General features: G+C 41.9%; 1 pseudogene; it reads left to right on the forward strand.

Moving 5' to 3' along the window:
• Nucleotides 1-960: 960 nt before the first annotated feature.
• Nucleotides 961-1,561, forward strand: LOC147454305 (uncharacterized; annotated as a pseudogene).
• The last annotated feature ends 14,293 nt before the right edge of the window (nt 1,562-15,854 follow it).

Consider the following 15,854-nt stretch of genomic DNA (forward strand, 5'->3'; position numbering starts at 1 on the left):
CTCTTTAAGACGCAAGAGAGAGAGAGAGAGAGTCATCTCAAGGCCGCTCACCTTGATTAGCGTGGACTCCGGAGGGCGACATGGTCATCCTCCTCCGTAGGAAACATTCTCGACAGTTTGGCAATGCTTCACATGGATTGGAGTCGATGGCTTCACAGAGAGAGAGAGAGAGAGAGAGAGAGAGAGAGAGAGAGAGAGAGAGAGAGAGAGAGAGAGAGAGAGAGAGAGAGAGAGAGAGAGAGAGAGAGAGAGAGAGCGCAATAAGCTGTATGCTAAGCATAGCTGGGAAACGTCTCACACGTATTGCACATGCTTCAAATATTGGGGTTTGGATATTTATCAGCTTGCTTTCCATCGTGGCGAAGCCAACCGAGCCGGTTGCCAATCAGTGCCAACCAGCTGCCTGTAGCTAACTTAAAAGGTCAATGCGGCATGCACACGTAGGCTCGAACACAAGACGTGGGCCTCTGCAGACGAACACTCTACCGCTACGCTGCACACAGGCGCATGTGAAGGTATTGCAGCCGGTGCATAATAGCGGTTTGAGTTCTGCTGCCCCCTCAAAAAGTGCCGTGACCGGCTGCGTGGGTTTCGCCCACCTACACGTCGGCTACCAGGCCGATATTTATCTAGAGCCCCAAATATTGGGGCTCGTGACTTATCAAGAGCTTTTATTAGAGGTCACCGAGGGAGAGAGATAGCGTAGCTGAAGGTGACGAACTGAGAGAGAGAGAGAGAGAGAGAGAGAGAGAGAGAGAGAGAGAGCTGCACTGCACAATGCATACTTAGGATAAGAGCATTTCAAAACTCCTGAAAACAGTCCGCGGCGACTTCACCGCGGACTGTTTCTAAGAGTTTTTGAACCTCTTTTTATAAGGAAGGGGGGAGAGAGAGAGAGAGAGAGAGAGAGAGAGAGAGAGAGAGAGAGAGAGAGAGAGAGAGAGAGAGAGTGGTGCAGCCATGGTGTTTTTCTGTAGGTCCTCTACTCTTCTATGCTCTACACTACCTCTGTTTCAACTCTAAGAGCTTAGCTGTTTGCTTGTCCAACAACAACCCCACAGTGGATTCCTTCTCAAAAGCCTCTCAGCGAGCTCTCTTCATGTGCTCTATTCCTTCCACCAAGCTCTAAGTTGGAGGTTTGGCATGGCATGGGGGACGGATGAAAATACTCCAAGGGATGCTTTTGTTAAAACGGAGAAGTGGCCGAGGCGAAAGTTGTTCTTGATCGGGATTCTGGAAGATCCGAACGGTTTGGATTTATCAGCTTTACCTGTACAGACCATGCACAAGCAACGAAGGACAGTATGGATGGAAAATTACTCGATGGAAGAACATTGCATGTGAATTTTTCCATTGAGAAACAACGTGGCTTTGGGGGTTTTGGAGGATATGGAGGTGGGGGCTTTGGAGGTAGGGACTCGACTCATCGTTTGGAAACTCCAATTTTAGCAGCGGGCAACCTCTGAGTAATAGGAGCTTTGATGACTCTACCAACCAAGGAAATGACAACTACAACACATTCAACGACTCTTTTTGCAGTGGTTCTTTGGTCGAGATGTAGGAGCCTCTCTCTCTCTCTCTCTCTCTCTCTCTCTCTCTCTCTCTCTCTCTCTCTCTCTCTCTCTCTACGCGCAAAGTGTTGGGCTTGCAAGGCAGAGATGCCAATGAAGGCTTGATGAAGGCAGAGGGCATCTCTCTCTCTCTCTCTCTCTCTCTCTCTCTCTCTCTCTCTCTCTCTCTCTCTCTCTCTCTCTCTCTCTCTCTCTCTCTCTCTATCTATCTATCTATCTATCTATCTATCTATCTCTCTGTCGCGCGCCGCCCAACCAAGGGGGCAACCAAGGGTTTGGGGGTTGACAGGCGCAAGCAAGAGGTGAAGGAAGGAGGGAGGTGTAGCAAGCATCATGCATGGCAAGAGGGGGAGACATGGGAGAAACCCCACCAATTTCGAGGGAGATTATAATTTGAGCACTACAAAACTCCTCAAAGACAGTCCGACTGTTTTCAAGAGTTTTTAGTCCTCTTTTAGGAGGAGAGAGAGAGAAGTACAAAAGAGCTGTAGTAGAAAATATGGCTTCTTAGCCCATGCAAACTCTGCTCTCATGACCGAAGCAACACGTAGGCAAACTACTTCAGTGGTGGATCAAGCCCCGTGACAAGCCGTCAGTGTACAAGGGCGCGGTGCTGTATTCAAGAAAAGTGCTCCTTAGCTTTGCCTTGAGCCGATTCAAAAACCAAATCAGTTTGTTGAAGAGAGGGAGAAAGTCCGCTTGGAAAATTTCAAAAAATAGAGTTAAATTGAAAAGATTACCAGTCATTTTACAAACTTTCCTCTTTGAATCTATCCTGAAGGAAATTTTGTATGTTTGTGAAATTGATTTTCATCGAACTCCGGCCAAGGAGAAGTCCCCAATGTGCAAGCCGCCTATGGAGAAGCCACCAATGGTGGCAAAGGCATTGATGGAGAAGCCCCCAACGTAAAAAACCCTGGTGCAGAAACCACCTTTGTGCAAACCCCTGTCTACAAGTCTCCATCCTACAAGCACCCCTCCTTCCCCAAGTTCAAGTTCCCAAAATTCATCCTTTCCAAGTTTAAGCTGCCCAAGTTCAAGTTTCCCTCCTTTTATCCTAGCTACCCCAAATACAAGTACCCCAACGAGGAAAACCACCCCAACACTTGCTCGCTCTCATCACGATTGCCTCCCATCCCCTCACCTCAACCCCTACCTTGCCTTCGTGCTGGCTCCTATATTACCCTCCCTTCCCGCTTTCCTATTATTTCAACTATTGTTTGTAACGTGGTCATATTTTACTCATTCGTCCACACACACACACACACACACAGTTGGTGCAAGGATAAAAAGATTTACCCATCGCTAGAGTATCTCTAGTTTCATAAGAAGACCTACAAGGGATATGAAGCTTATGCAATAGAACTTGTTTGAGGAGAAAATAATAATGCACCAGATTTTGGCCAGGTCCATCTATCCACCATTGGTCCCACTCAAATAGCTTTCAACCTGGCGTGCCAATTTGCCTCCAACAGCTTCAAAGATCCAAATCTAGGTTCTCTCTCTCTCTCTCTCTCTCTCTCTCTCTCTCTCTCTCTCTCTCTCTCTCTCTCTCTGTGTGTGTGTGTGTGTGTGTGTGTGTGTGTGTGTGTGTGTGTGTGTGTGTGTGTGTGTGTGTGTGTGTGTGTGTGTGTGTGTATCATAGCCCTTCGGACATGGCTAAGGTGGAAGCTATCAACATGGCTACTCACACCATTGTCAGCAAGCTCTGCCACCACCACATCCACAATGTTGGGGCTTTGAAGAATGACATCCATGCAGATGCCCTATGAATGTGAGTAACATGCATTGGAGAATCTTTAAAGGAAATTAAGCTCAAGTTTCTCTCAATGAGAATAGGCCATCAATTAAGGGGGTGTCACACTTGGGCAAGGACGGAGGGCCAGCCATATTTGAACTATTTAGAAACACATACTTCCACCCTCTCATTATAGTGCTCACAAGTAGTGAAAATACTCTCAATGTTGTGTGATTTCCTATGTATTTATTTCCATGTTTTGCTCGATTTTTGGGATCGCTCGTGAAAATTCGTTCGGGGTTTGGGATTCCTCCATGCCAGGACCCACACACTCACACGCCCTTATCGCTTGCCATCATCTCGTACTACGCGTTGCACCCCACCTTCACGCCGTTGTCACACTCGTTGGTCAACCCCACCATTGGCACAAGCAGGTAAGCAAATAAAAACTCTTTTTATTATTTATTTATTTTGCATCATTCAATTACAAAATTTCTAAAAAAATCATCAAAACAATAATTAAAAACCAATAAGAAAAAGGGTTCTTTAAATTTGCAAAAAAATTAAATAAATAAACCACACAATTTTTTATGAAAATGCATAAATAGGATAAAAACATAAAAACAATTAAAAAAGACAAAAATCGATTCATTTTTTTAAGGGTTTAAAAAATTACCAAAAAAATAGAAAACTCATCAAAAATTTACAAAAAAAATTCAAATCAAATCAAAAACCTTATAGAAAATTCTATAAAATCATAAATTGATCAAAAAATCACAAAAAAAGCTTTGAAAATTCCATAAAAATTACAAAATTACAAAAAAAATTCCTTAAAAATCAAAACTTTCCCAAAAAAATTATAAAAAATCAAAAAAAATTAAAAAAACAAATTTTCACAAAAAAATAATAAAAATAAAAAGAGAGGAGTTGAAAAAGAAAAAAAAGGGGAACAGAAAAGACAAAAATCAAAAGTCAAAAAGCAAGGCCTGAGAAATTACACTGCGCAAAAGCGAGCAAGTCATAAAAAAGCAAAGCCGGGAAAATTACACACTGCAAAGCGAACCAGATCGGCAGAAGAACAACTGAATACAGCCAACTCAAAGCCGTTTGAGGGGCAGGCAAATTTCAAAAATTTTCATGCTAGAAATTGGCGAGTGCAAGTAATTGCACTGAAAATTAGTTTCCAGTTGAACGAACAAAGGCCACTCACAAATTAGGCTAGTACGAGCAGCAAAAATTCTGCTAATCGATACCAAAATCTGCTAGGAGACAGTTTTTACGAAACAAGCCAACATGGACTCAAAGCGTGCTGAGAATTCAAGTACAGCAGAGCAAGCTAGTAGTAGTGGCAACACACGCAACTACAACAGAGCAGATTTCATAGCTATATGGCTACAATGGAGATAAAGTCTTATATGCGGATTCAGAAGGCCATAGATACTTAATGAGCAGCAAAAGCAGCACAGGAGCCAAGATCCTATTGATCAGAGTAAAGCTAGATTCAGAAAACTCCCAGATGTTCACAGACTTCAGTGGAGCCAGGTATTGCAAGCTCAAAGATGAAGTGCAGATAGAAGTTCAGAAATTCAACCCAAATGTTTATCCAAAAATCTACACAAGCCAACAAAACATACAGTTGGTGCATATGCAATCAAGATCATTGTACATGGATTATAGTGGTCAGATCTATAGTCGAAGATCCAACAGTTCAGCCAATAAAAGCCAGTCTAATTGGAGAGCCAGGTCAAAAATAGTACAAAGGTCAAGATGGAGCATTCTACAACTTGATGCTTAGTGTTTTAAAAGAAGATGCTGACAACTTGGCAACCATAGAACCAGAAACTCATCACCTATTGAATCTAAACTTCTTGTAGAGTACTTTACTCTTTGCTGCTCAAAACAATACTTCAAGGGCATGAACTACTCCAAAAGGGGAGCAAAACTCTTGGTTATGACTAGCATGCTCCACGAGTTCTTCTGGGGGAAATTTCTTGAAAACTAAACGATCTCATACCAATGTGAGAACAAAGGGAGGGCATGACCTCTATGCCCTTAGCCCTCAAAGCCTCTACACACGGTGGAATTTGCATTATACCACTAGGGGAGCAAAAGCTGAGAAAATAGGGTTTGGCTCAGTATTTGGATAAAGATTGTAGCTTAGCCTCTTCCTGCCTGTTTAGGCATTCAAGACAACCAATTGAGAGGAGAGAAAGAGCAAATTTTGTTTAGATTTTGCTAGAAGATAGTGTGCAAAATCTAGCTTGGAGGTATTTGTATACATTTGGGATATATATTTATTGCAAAATGAGTTTGGGTAATGCTTTGAAGTTTGGACTGTCCTAGATTATTTAGACTATCATCTCTTGGAATGCGGTGATGTAGGATATGCCCAAATGGAAGTGGCAAGGAAGGTATGAGTTATTTTTTTTCCACACCATTTCTAGACAGGGGCTATTGGAGAGCAAGTTTTGTTTGGCAATTCTTATTCAATATGTATCCTCTTTAGTGGCCATCCAGCTCACGGAGGCCACCCAAAGGATCTTGGATGTAGGGTTTTGGCCAAGCAATGGCCACCCATGAAGCTAACAAAATAAGTGGAGCAATGTGAAAGGAAAAAGAAAAAGAGGGACCTCATGGCACATGCAGTGAAGGGGGAGGGGATGAAGGCTTCCTAGGCTTGCAAGTGCCTATGTGAAGCTCATATCGTATCTTAGGAGGCAGTGGCATAGGGATTTGACACCAATCACAACACTTTTGATGCAAGTCATTTTTTGGTCTTGCCACATCATCAATGCTCCTTCCCACGCCTTGTGATGGTGCTGTAACAATCAAGATGGGAGCCACCTAAAAATAGAGGCAAGGGGAGGTTGTTGTTAGGAGATAAAGGCAAAAAAGAAGAGCAACAAGGAAGAATTTAGGAAAGGAAGAGAAAAGCTACAAAGGAGGGAGGTATCACTGAGGAAGAACGTGGAAAGGAATTGACTCTCTCTCTCTCTCTCTCTCTCTCTCTCTCTCTCTCTCTCTCTCTCTCTCTCTCTCTCTCTCTCTCTCTCGTGTACACAGTGAAGAAGAAGAAGAAGAACGTGGAGGGTGCTTGAGAAAACAGGAAGGAGAAGAGGAGGGAGAGGAGTGACTCAAACTTCTCCCTCAAACTTGAGCTCGATGTGTCGGAAGAGCTTGAGTAAGAGCTATAGAAGGGTAAGTAGAAGGAGAAGAGGGGGGAGGGGATTGGATCAACTCTCCCCCCACCCCACCCACCCCTCTCTCTCTCTCTCTCTCTCTCTCTCTCTCTCTCTCTCTCTCTCATGAATTTCATGGATAAAAAGGGACAAAGAAGAAGAAGAAGAAGAAGAAGAATAAGAAGGGGAAGGGATTCTTGGATTCTCATTCGCTTGGTATTTTGAAGACACACTTGAGTGGTAATGAAGATAGGAAGGATCTCCATTCTTAATGAAAAGCTCCTCATGAGATGTTGGTTACTTGACTAGAGTCAATGTGTTGCAAACATTGGAAAGGTTGCATGTTGAATGGCAGACTCCTCCATTGTAGATCACTCTTGAAATGCAAGCATTACCGAATGCTCAACAACTAGGGTCTAGATTTTTTATTTGACTTTTTGTAGTAATGACTTCAGTCCTCCATTTTAATACGTTGACAATCTCACCAGGACTTTTAATTCTTCCATTCTTTGTTGAGGGTGTGCACTCCACTCTCCCCCTATGAGAATTTATGTATCGAGTATGCATCCCCACTGCTTCCTAAGTATTCTTCTCTCTTGTACTTTCAAATCATAGAGAGGGTTGGGTCCAAGGGGATTCACGAGTATGTATAAAAAAAGGGAATGCCACTTGTGATTAAATAGTTTAATAAAAACCTCTATTTACAATTGGTATAAGGTAATGTAAGGAAGGAGCTTGATTTACCCCTTGTAATTTTCAGTATAAAAAATGCACATTTGTAAGGGTCCTGTTATGAGGAGAAGCCATCATGCATGAAGAAAAATCACTTGCCAAAAAACCAAAAATTCACGGCCAGTCTCGAGCGCAAAGAAAAATCACTCACCAAAATATTCCTTTTTGCCAAAATAATATGGCCGAATGGCGGCCGAAAAGTTGTCAAAAAACGACCGGTCGGTTGGCCGGTAGTCAATGGTCGGTGGCCGGTGGTCGATGGCCGAATTCAATGGTCGGTGGCCGATTTCAAGGCAGACTTGCCTTCTCAAGGGCAGCCACACATGGGCACATTGGAGAGTCCAACTTGGACTTGTCTGCACAAGGGTGGCTACACACGGCTGCCTCTCATGAGAGAGGGCAGCCCTTTTGGCCTATAAAAGGAGGCCTTTTTTGCAAACAAAATAGAGCATTGTGATGCATTGTGAAGTTGATGCAACAAGGTGTGTGTGAGGTGGTGAGAGTGAAGCAAGGTGGGAGCTCCATTAAGGGTATAATCCCTTTGTAACCTACTTCTTGTTTGAAGTACTAAAGCCATTGAGTGGCTGCTCCCCCATGGATGTAGCCCACATTGAGTGAACCACATATATCGTGTGTACGCTCTCTCTCTCTCTCTCTAGTCTATAATATCTCATGTGTGAAAACCTGTCTCTCTCCATTAAGTAAGTTACTATATTATCTACTTAGCTACATCCTATTTCCTAACAACTGGTATCAAAGCAAGGTTTTCTTGTAGCTAAAGTATCTCAAGGAAAGGATTGCTTGAATTGAGTGGGAGAAATGGTGGATTAAGGGAAGCTCAAGATCCAAGGTCAATTGCAAAGAAGTTGCAACAATGGCAGATGAAGCATGGATTGTCCTTGACCGAAAGGCATTGAACAATCCGGCTAAGCTTGGCGTCAACAGTGGCCTCAACATTTTAGAGATAAGACCATGTAGGACTTGATGAAGTCACTTGATGGCCTCTACAAGAAACCATCAACATCCAGTAAGGTATTTCTCATGAAGCGCTTGTTCAATCTAAAAATGGCACCGAATGGTTCATTTGCAAAACACCTAAACGACTTTAACACCAACATAAGTCAACTTCGGTCGGTGAAGGTCAATTTCAGCGATGAAGTGCAAGCCCTCTTTATACTATCCTCTATATCGGATAGTTGGGACAGCTTTGTGATGGTTGTAAGTAACTCTATCTCTACACAAAAACTCTTAAGTTTGATGATGTTGTGGGTGCTTTCCTAAGCAAGGAAATATGAAGGATAAGCACGGGTGAATCATCAAGTAATGCACTATCAGCAGAAACAAGAGGTAGGTCTAAGGAGAGATTCAAAAGCAAAAGGGTCATGATCGATCGCTCAAGGTGGAGCAAGTCACGCACAAAGTTAGTTCTTAAATGTTGGAATTGTGGCAAGAAGGACCACGTCAAGAAGGATTTGTGGTCCAAGAAGAAGAAGGAGCCAGAGTCTCAAGACAACAAGCCAACATCGGAGGCCAATGTGGTAGGTAAAGTAGAGAAAAATGCTCTAATTCTCTTATTAAACAATGTGTCTCATTTCTGGATAGTAGATTTTGGGGCTTCATTCCATGCAATACTGCACAAGAAACATTTCCAAGATTACACCAAAGGTAATTTTGGGTATGTATACTTGGGAGATGATGAAGCTTGTGAATTTGTCGGTAAAGGTACAGTTTGTGTCAAAACTCTAACAAACATTAATGGAAGCTTAAAGATGTTAGGCATGTTCCTTCTTTTCACAAGAATTTGATCTCTACATGACAATTGGCCGATGAAGGTCACAACATTGCATTCAAAAACAAACATTGGAATATCTCAAAGGGATCTTTGCCATTTGGTAATTGCCAAAGGAGAAAAGGTTGGTACACTTTACTTGTGTACTATTAGCATGCAACCTTCAACTTGTGCAATGGCTCTAGAAGTCGATGGTGTGGTGTGGCACTACCGGCTTGGGCATATGAGTGCCAAAGGAATGCAAATCTTTCGATCAAAGAAGCTTCTACCAGGTTTGAAAGAAGTGGACTCAGAGTGATGTGAAGATTGTGTTTATGGTAAACAAAAGAGGGTAAAATTTCTAAAAGTAGAAAATGAAAGAAACAATAAAAAACTTGAATTGGTTCATTTTGATGTTTGGGGTCCTGCAAGTACACCATCCCTTGGCGGCTCATTGTACTATGTAACATTCATAGACGATGCGACTAGGAAAACATAGGTTTATGTAATGAAGAATAAGTTCGATGTGTTTTCCATATTTCAATGGTGGAAAGCCTTTGTAGAGATGAAGCGGGTACCAAGCTTAAATGCCTCAAATCTGAAAATGGAGGCAAATATTGCAGCCAAGCTTTTTTGCTAGCAATGGCATTAGGAGGCAAAGGACAAGCCAAATGACACCTCAACAAAAGGGCATTTCAAAAATAATGAACAGGATAATCATGGAGCGATCACGAAGCATGCGGTTACATGCAGGCCTATCGCTTGAGCTTTGGAAAGAAGCTATAAGTACGTCTGTGTACTTAATCAACCAATCACCCTCAACGGCATTGAATGGGGGAGTTCCGAAAGAAGCATGGACAGGTAAACTGGTGAATTATGCATTTCTCAAAGTGTTTGGGTGTGCGGCTTTTATGCACATAGATAGAAGCCTAAGATCAAAGCTAGTACAAAGTCGAAAAAGTGTTTCTTCATTGGCTATGGAGAATTTGACTTCGGGTATCGCCTATGGAACCCTGAAGATGGTAAAGTCTTTAGAAGTAGGAATGTAATTTTCAAGAAACAAAATATGTGCGAAGATTACTTGGAAAGAAAACAAGCAAAAGACACAAGTGATGAGTACATGGAGCTTGAGGATGGTGAAGACTCAAGAAGTGCAAACGGTGACAACGTGCAACAATGTCAACCAAATGAGGAGTCTCAGACAACGCCCCAAAGATCTACGAGAGCAAAGTCGACCTCCAAAACGGTTTGTTCCTTCCTTCAACCATCTCTTGACCTCATATTCTGGAGATGCGGAATCATACAAAGAAGCTATGCAACATGAATTCAAAGAAAAATGGATGAAGAGCATGCAAGTGGAGATTGACTCGTTACATCACAACCAAACATGGGAGTTGGTTGAGTTGTCTAAAGGTAAGCAGGCACTGCATAACAAATGGGTGTACAAGCTGAAAGAAGGAAGGTGGGAAGAAAAGGTACAAGTCTAGGCTTGTGGTAAAAGGGTTTTCTCAAAATAAAGATATTGATTTCGATGAAATATTTTCTCCTGTTATAAAAAGGACCTCAATTAGGTTTGTCTTAAGCCTTGTGACGGCTCATGATTTAAATCTTGAGCAAATGGATGTAAATACGGCATTCCCTCACGGTGACTTAGAGGAGGAAATTTACATGCTTCAACCAAAGGGATATGAAGTAAAGGGTAAGGCTCAAAATGGTTTACAGATTAAATAAAAGCTTGTATGGTCTAAAGCAAGAATCAAGACAATGTTACTTGAAGTTTGATTGATGGATGCTGGCGCACGGATTCAGACGATGCAACTCATATCACTGTGTCTACACAAAGAATTTGGGAGATGGGAAGTTCATCATCCTAATGTTGTATGTTGATGACATGCTAATTGCAAGTGCTAACATGCAGGATATCAAAGACCTAAAAGAGGAGTTGTCTAAATCTTTTTCAGTGAAAGATTTAAGTGTTGCAAAGCGGATACTTGGTATGAAAATATCAAGGGATGGGACAAAAAGGACAATAAAGCTATCTCAAGAGGATTATATCAAGAAGGTACTAGAAAGGTTTGCAATGCAAGATGCAAAATTGGTTTCTACACCTTTGGCTGGTCACATTAAACTAACTAAGGATATGTGTCCAAAGACACAAGAGGAGATAGCCTATATGTCCAAAGTTCCATATGCTCCAGCGGTAGGTTCTCCAATGTATGCTATGGTCTGGACAAGGCCAGACATTACACATGCAATGGGAGTTGTAAGTAGATTCATAGACAATCCAGGTAAAGAGCACAGGAAGTGGATACTTAGGTATCTAGGGACAACAACAAATGCTTTGTATTTTGAAGGCACTGATATTTCCTTACGAGGGTATGTTGATGCAGATATGGCAGGTGACAAAGATACTCGAAGGCGCACTACTGGCTATGTCTTCACAGTTGGAGGCACAGCAGTAACCTTGGCTTCAAAGCTGCAGAAAGTGGTCTTACTTTCTACCACGGAAGCAGAGTATGTATCAATGATGAAGGCAAGCAAAGAAATTATTTGGCTTCACAGATTCTTAGAGGAGCTTGGATACAAGGAAGAAAATTGTGTTTTGTACAGCGATAGCTAAAGCGCTATCCATCTTGGGAAGAACTCAGCCTTTCACTCAAGGACAAAGTACATTGAGGTGAGATATCACTTCAGACGCACTCTTTTGGAAGAGGACAACTAAAGCTAGGAAAGGTGCACACAATGAAAATCCTGTAGACATGTTTACAAAGGTAGTCAACAAGGAGAAGTTGAGCTTTGTCTCATCTTCAATCGGCATTGAAGGATAAGAAGCCAGGATGGAAAGAAGTCATAGGTTTGGTGTGGAGAGTTTCCAAGTGGGAGATTGTTAAGTATGGAGCCTGATTTACCCCTTGTAATTTTCAGTATAAAAAAATGCAGATTTGTAAAGTCACCATTATGAGGAGAAGCCATCGTGCGTGAAGCAAAATGAATCGCCAAAAAACCAAAAGTTCATGGCCAGTTTCGTGCGTGAAGAAAAATCGCTCACCGGAATATTATGGCCGGGCGGTGGTGGCGGGTCAGTTAGCCGGTGGCCGATTTCAAGGCAGACTTGTCTTCTCAAGGGTGGCCACAAATGGACGCATTAGAGAGTCCAACTTGGACTTGTCAAGATCTTCCATAATTTTAGATAATCTTTGAGGGGCAAGGTGGATAGGATATACGAGCGAGAGAGAGAGAGAGAGAGAGAGAGAGAGAGAGAGAGAGAGAGAGAGAGAGAGAGAGAGAGAGAGAGTCACCCCTTTCCACGAATGCAAGTAATTTATAAATACACTAAAGCACAATTTTTGTAAACACTAATGTGCATAACTAGCTTGCGATGATTACCTCATAGTGAACTCTTCAATCTTCAATTGAATGATCACATTCATGAAGTAAACCACCATCAAATATGCTCCAATGGAAGGGTAGTAATGTGTCTATAATTTCTATTGAAAAATGATCCCAAAGTGCACGTATACATACCAATCATTTAAAATTTGCAAGAATTAAAATTTAGAGGTTAGCAGATGTTGGTAGAAGTAAAGAATTTATAATCATGGGTTAAAAAGATCATGATCAATGCATTGCATGCTCGCATGCCATGCCCATACAAAAAAGAAAAACCATACATACATATGGCGGGGAGGTGGCACTAACGCGCCATACGTATGCGGGGAGGTGGCACTACCCTCATCCATTTATTATGAGCTTTCCCTTCCCCTATATTCTTTTTTTCTTCTCCAGTGTTGAAGGGTTATAATATTCTTCTCCTCCACTGTTGAAGGGTCACATTTGTTTCTCCTCCAGTATACCAGGGTCACTTTTCCACTGGATCTACCATGCACGAAAAGAGATCCATTACCTTCAAGTTTTTAGAGATGGTGGCATTAAGAAGATCTTGCTACAAAAAGGTACACGGATATGGATATTATATCTTGGGTAACCTTCCTTGAGATATCTATCCTCCACAACTATTGATGCGATAGTCCCCCATTTTCATTTATGTGTGGACTTGCCATCACATTTGCATCACGCCTTCCCTTTGTGCCCCATTGATGCTCCTATCAGATCTCCTTGAGCTCCTAGTTACTATGCAATGATGCCACCATACCTTGCCTTTGCATTGCACCCTACACAACCTGTTAGTTGTGATGTCTTCTTCGCTATGCTAAGTGGTAGAGAAATCCTCCATATGTACCACATTTCTACTTTTTCCTCTCTTGATGCAGCCCATTCACTAGGGTTTTATTCTATTGCTACGTACATGTCATGCTTATGTGCATGAGCCATCCATGCTGGCCATAATCTATAATACATGCATCCACAAGGCTTGCCCCTAGATAATCACTTAGCATCCAATATTCACCTTGTTACCATATACATGTGGTAGTGATGTGGGTGAACACACTAGGACCACCGGGGCATTTTTTCCCTCTTTAAGCGGTTTTTTCCCCCGAGCATTGTATATATGCCCATCACTCTAGGGCTATCTATCTTTCCATTGCACACTAAGTAATAGACAGGTGGCGAAGTGGGTCTCTCAAGGGATTAGTCATGGCCCTAAGAGTGTAGATAATTCTGGATTCTCGTAGTCCAGAGGAAACTAGTGACAAAAGCGTCTACCTTCGGTTTCTGGGTACATAGTCCTGGTCGTTCTTCTTGTATACTTTTTTGGTGTATGAGGGGAGCGGTCGGGCGTGCCCTACCCGACTCTGAAAACAAAAAACTAAGTAACACACTCTCTATTGTGTGCCTTGAGCTTCCTTCATCTTCTCCAAGCTGTGTGTGTTTCTCTGCAACCCTAGTTCCAACACACCCTCACGTCCCTAAAAAGCAAATTGTCCGCTTTAATTTATAAAACGCTCCAAAGACATGGATCACTCAACATCCAAGATTCACCTTAACACCCATAGATAATCATTAGCTCGCACAACCCGCCTTCGGCGGGTCTCGTTGGCTCTTATCAATGGTTGGTGTGTGTGTGTGTGTGTGTGTGTGTGTGTTGTGTGTGTGTGTGTGTGTGTGTGTGTGTGTGTGTGTGTGTGTGTGTGTGTGTATCTTTATACATCTTCTCACCACTCGAGGGGGGTGGGGAGGGGGGATTGTTGTATGTAAAACTTATATATCACATGCATTCAATGAATATTTATAAATCCCCTTAGCTGTACATTTTTCACTAATAAAAGGGACCCTTTTTCTAATCAATTGTTAAAAAAGAATTTGTATCATTTTTTCAACACCCTGCTTTATGTGAAAATGTGAGAAGATATTGAATAAAATAATCCCTACTATTGAACCCATATGATAGGTAGCTTTTTATTGCAATGAACCCCCCCCCCCCCCCCCCCAACGACACACACGATTGACACATAAATAGGTTGGTCAATTTTGATTGTTCCTAAAGAGGATATGGGCATGCATACAAAGGTGTTATAATAAGGGCCTTCTATTGTTTCACGGTGCCCTCTTAAGAGAGACACCTTGCTTATAAACCAACTAACATCGACTCTTCACACCAAATGCCTTTTCTCCCAACACTAAACCACAACACACACACACACCTAATCCTAAAATGTAGTTGGCTCCCTAAGTGATAAGTGAAGCACTGTCAAAATCTACCGATCACATCTAGCCTTTTATATGCTTTACTCATTAGGCCTCTCATCAACAAAACTACTTTTGGAAGCCTGTCATTTTGAACGTTCCATTTATGTGCAACTCTACAATAGATACGAAGTAATTACAAAAAATCATTTAAAAAAATTGTGCATGAAAGATAAGGTGTCCAAATACATTCACAACAGATGCATCACAAGATGATCGTAGATCTCTCATACGCACAACATGCATCAAAGGCCCATGCTAGGCATACCTTGCAATTAGCCTTGTCCAAGAGACAACATCTTGAAGCATGGTCTCATCAAAGACTTGTGCTTTGCCAACTACCTGTGATTCCATGTGTTCGCACCTTACAGGCCTCGCCCCATTCAGTAAAAACAACCCAAACCTTCCACATGTCTCCATATGTGTACCCATAGGTTTCTAGCCTTGTGCTGATTAGGCACATCTAGCAAGCAATGCAATCAATGGTATGGCATTTTGCCTATAGCAAAATGCTTGGGTCCATATTTACTAAAAAGAGCCTAAATTTTTTCAATGTTACCCATGTCTAGCCTGCCTCACAATTAGTGCATCCAAGAAGAGATGCCCCAAATAGAAAGCTCTTCAAGAACAACTTGTTCTTTCCAAAATACACCACCTCTAGCATGGATGTCAATCAAAGAATTTTCAAGTGACTTCTTTCCACAACCTATATACGGATTGAGATGAGTAGATCGTTTCCATCCCCTACCAACATTAACCTACTGATACTTGTTTACCCTTAGATAACTCCAAGATTCATCTCAACGTCCGTAAAAAATAAATTGTCCGCTTTAATTTACAAAAGCTCGAAAGACGTGGATCATTGAGCATCCAAGATTCACCTTAACACCCATAGATAATCATGGAAACTAGTTTAGTATGTAGGTCCCAATCAATTGTTTTTTGATATACGCCAAACCAATTGACACCCTTGATCCCATTTCCCTTGCATGTGTGAGCTCTTGCTTCTAGCCTCTCAAAAAATGGTGAATGCAAGTTGCACTTTCCAAAGTGCCTCATGTGTGTGTGTGTGTGCGTGCGCGCGCGCTATATTTATTTTATTTTATTTTATTTTATTTTTTGTAGACCCTTGTTGTGAGCTACTCAAGAAAACATTGGGCTAAAGAGTATAATTCAAAACCACAAAAAGCATCAACAAGGAAGGGAGCGAAAACAAGATA

The sequence above is a fragment of the Adiantum capillus-veneris genome, chromosome 7 (assembly GCF_014529385.1).
Source record: "Adiantum capillus-veneris isolate H3 chromosome 7, ASM1452938v2, whole genome shotgun sequence".
Classification (NCBI taxonomy): domain Eukaryota; kingdom Viridiplantae; phylum Streptophyta; class Polypodiopsida; order Polypodiales; family Pteridaceae; genus Adiantum; species Adiantum capillus-veneris.